We start from the raw sequence: 4545 nt of genomic DNA, 5'->3' as shown, positions 1-4545 counted from the left end.
TATTTATTTAATTATTTAAACAAAGATTTATATAATTTTTGTTACTGAATCAAAAAATGGAAACCCAAGCATGATATTCAGGAGTTCTAGAACTGCAGTAGCCACTCACACATGTGTTTATGGACAACCTACAGTGCTGCCAGGGAGCTGACCATTACTACACATACCAGGTCCCCCCTTTTTCCTTCCTCTGGTATTGGCACCCCTCCCATTCACCTTCAGGTGTTTTAATTAGCTGGGTTCCTGCATTTCAGATCACACATTGATAAGGCCTATAGAGGTTAGTCATGAATACATTTATAAAATGTGATAGTATTAGGAATGTTAGGGACCCATGTGATGAAGTCACCTGGCTGCGGTACATGGGCCCGCATATTTGCGCAAATGTGTGCTAAGAACTTCAATTATACTCCATGTTATTTTAAAGGGTTTATTTAAATTATTTTTACTATCAGTGTTCTTAGTACTAGGAGTGTGCATCAGCATTTCTCTTCCTCCAGCATAGTATTAGAAGCCTCAGCATGATAGCACCTCTTGATATCTTTAGTAATAGGGTTGCAGTCCAGGTCCCCCCCGCCCCCCTTTTTCTATTACTCAGCTCCTGTCTGACCTTTTTTTTTATAAACCGCTAGAATTTTCTATAGCTGTGATGATCAGCCACACCTCCCTGATTAGCACTAGTCTACATGCAAAAGCAGCCAGTATCTACCCTGCGCAGAAAAAAAATCATAAATGTACTGTATTTACCCCCCTTTTATTGCAAAATGGTTTGTTCCAGATACAAAGTTACTTGCTTCTTTTGCTTTACTTCCAAATCAGAATCATTCCCACAATGTAAATTGTGAAGCACATGCAGAACTTGAAGAGAGAACTCTGCAAAATGGCCTTAGAATTTTTCAAAATTCTAAGACCAATGCAACTTTAGTAAGATGAAATCATGGCTACAAATTCAGGCATCTGTATGATTTAACCACAGTGACCAGGGACTTAAGCCATGCAAAGTTGTGTCATATGGCCTAATTCAGAACTGATCACAGCAGCAAAGTTGTTCTCTAATGGGCAAAACCATGGGGGGTAATTCTGAGTTGATCGCAGCAGGAATTTTGTTAGCAGTTGGGCAAAACCATGTGCACTGCAGGTTTGGCAGATATAACATTTGCAGAGAGAGTTAGATTTGGGTGGGTTATTTGTTTCTGTGCAGGTTAAATACTGGCTGCTTTATTTTTACACTGCAAATTAGATTGCAGATTGAACACACCACACCCAAATCTAACTCTCTCTGCACATGTTAAATCTGCCACCCCTGCAGTGCACATGGTTTTGCCCAACTGCTAACAAAATTCCTGCTGCGATCAACTTGGAATTACCCCCCATGTGCACTGCAGGTGGGGCCAATAGAACATGTGCAGAGAGAATTAGATGTGTATGCGGTGTGTTTAAAATTAAATCTAAATTGCAGTATAAGAATAAAGAAGCCAGTATTTACCCTGCACAGAAACAATATAGAACATGTGCAGAGAGAGTTAGATTTGGGTGGGTTATATTGTTTCTGTGCAGGGTAAATACTGGCTTCTTTATTCTTATACTGCAATTTAGATTTAATTTTAAACACACCGCATCCACATCTAACTCTCTCTGCACATGTTCTATCTGTCCCACCTGCAGTGCACATGGTTTTGCCCATTCTATAGATTGTAAACTTGCGAGCAGGGCCTTCCTACCTATATGACTGTTTGTTATTACCCAGTTTTGTTATAGCATTGTTATTTCCAATTGTAAAGCGCAACGGAATTTGCTGCGCTATATAAGAAACTGTTAATAAATAAAAATAAATAGAGAACAATTTTGCTGGTGCAGTCAGGTCTGAATTAGGCCCATAAAAAAGAGCAAGAAGGATGCAGTTAGTAAATTTCAGAGAACATCAGTGCATTAATAACTAACATTCCCTGCTGGGGATTTAAAATAGTGCTTACTATACATGTACAAGCTGGGGGGGTGGGGGGTGGAAAGGGGATGGAGGAGGGCGGTGTATTTAAAGCCACTGTTTGCGTTGCTACATTTCCCTGTTACCAGACACTATAATAAAATGTCTTGCATCAGAGGAAAGTTGACAACACATTTTGTTACATTCATAGCTCCAACTTAATCACGACAGGAAGCTCTCCTGCTGCTGGGAGAACATATTGCGTCACTAGGAACACCTGACACAGCTATCCAATGTCAATCACTTTGCTTAAGGTCATTAAAAATATTAGGGTGTCCCCTTACAACATAAAACCTGTGCATGAGTGACAATTAACAGGAAACACATAGCATGATAAATAATTGAACAGGTGGATTAAAGAAAAGGGATTCCTAGATATAGCATTGCTGGAGCAGGAATAGGGTTTTGTAGGGCATAGTTTAGGTTTTTTGTGGATCTGGGTGCTACAGCTGTTGACTAAGGATTCCTTATGCAGTCTCGAGCCTGGTCTGCTTGATGTATGCTAGTCACAGTGACGTTGGAGAGGGAATGGAATTTCATGTTATTTGCCTTATGTTTATTACTGTTGCTACTTGGTTGTGAGTTTAACCTCTTCAAGTACATTCATTCTTGGCCTGATCAGAACTTCAATCAGACAGCTAAGCCAGGAATGTCAGATATTCAGGTGGCTACTGCCAGGTTAATGCAGCAGTCACTTTCCATCCATTAGACATACAGTATAGATAGATAAATGTATAATATAATTTCAAAGCGCCTGATCCCAGAATCCTTTGATAGAAATGCAAACAACTCTGGAAAAGGCATTTGCTTTAGTAACAACTACAAATGTCGCAGCAATTCAATACTGACTACTGTACTTTGTTTTATTCATGCAGTGACGTTTTGTAACAGACTAGGGGGGTTATTTCACTCCTGATCGCACGCTAACTTTTTTTTGTTGCGCTGAGATCAGGTCAGAATGGCACATGCGTATGCACCGCAATGCGCAGGCGCGTCGCTCGGGTACAAAGCGGATCGTTGCTGTGCAATGGGTTTTACGAAGAAGAGAGCGTTTATGGGTGGCAACTAACCGTTTTCTGGGAGTAGTTGGAAAAACGTAGGCGTGTCCAAGCGTTTGCAGGGTGGGTGACTGACGGTCCCGGAAGTGATCACAGCGGCTGAGTAAGCCCTGGGCTACTCAGAAACTGCAAAAGATCTTTTTGTACCGCTTGGCTGCACATGCGTTCGCACATTTGCACAGCTAAAATACATTCCCCTGTAGGTGGCGACTATCTGATCGCAGTGCTGCAAAAAACTGCTAGCAAGCGATAAGGTCTGAATTAGGCCCTAGATTAGGGGATTTAATTCATGCTGATCACAGGTGATGTGTGGGTGTGCGTGTAAGTGTATATATGTGTATACCAGATATGCATGTTTACTACTGAAAACGAGCATAGCAAGCCATGCGAGGGGATGCGGTACACTTATACCATGTCCATGTTGACCTATGTCGACATACATACCAAAAAACAATGAAAAGCTCTTGTCGACTTTTTAAATGTCGGTGTTTTGACCTTGTCGGTATTTTAAATGTTGGTATTTTGACCTTGCCGGTTTTCCGAACTTGTCAGGATTTTGACCATTCGGATTTTGATTGTAGGTACAGTATTTCTTGCTGATCCCGTATCAGGTTGGCAATTTAATTTGTCTGTACCCAGTCACAGTTTTAAGTGCACGCTAGCAGGTCAGCTGCATGGTGGGGCAGGTCACTGCAGTCTGAGGGCATGGCCGCCCAGGGTGCGGTGGTCTGGGGGTGTGGCCACAGTCACCCCCCAGGTGCCCATCACCTGCCGCACAATACCAATGGCTGCTGCAGACACCGGGGGCTGCATGGGTGTCCACCTGCAGCCGACAGGAGGAGAGTGGGGAGACAGACACTAGAGGTCCTTCTTGAACTCTAGCATCTGACAGCACCAGGAGTGCTGGCAGTGGGAAATGAAGCAGAAATGCATCTTCTCAAGTGTTAACCCCTGACAGCATGAACCCCCTGGCAATGAGTATGATACCCCTGGCAGCGAGCATGGTACACTTGGCAATGAGTATGAGACCCCTGGCAATGAACCTGAGACCCCTGGCATTGAATATGGAACCGAGAGTATGAAACCCTTGGCAACAAGCATGACACCCCTGGCAATGAGCAGGTAATTTAAAAGTAATTAACCTTACTGTGGGACATAAATTGTAAGGGACATTATTGTGTGTGGAGCATAAAATGGTATCAGAGGCATAACTGTATGTGGCATAATGTATAATGGCCATTACAATGTGTGGCATAGGTTGTAGTAGGCGATATGGGGTGTTGCATAAAATGGAATGGGCGTTACGGTGTGTGGCATAAGTTTTTAATAGGCGTTATGGTGTGTGGTATAAAATATAATGGGCGTTATGGTGTGTGGCATAAAATGTAATAGGCATTACAGTGTGTGGTATAATGTGTACTGGGCATTATGATGTGTGGCATAATGTGTAATGGGCATTACGGTGTGTGGCATAATGTGTAATGGGCATTATGGTGTGTGGCA

Source organism: Pseudophryne corroboree, chromosome 3 (assembly GCF_028390025.1).
Source record: "Pseudophryne corroboree isolate aPseCor3 chromosome 3, aPseCor3.hap2, whole genome shotgun sequence".
NCBI lineage: Eukaryota > Metazoa > Chordata > Amphibia > Anura > Myobatrachidae > Pseudophryne > Pseudophryne corroboree.
Note: the sequence above shows the minus strand (reverse complement) of the source record.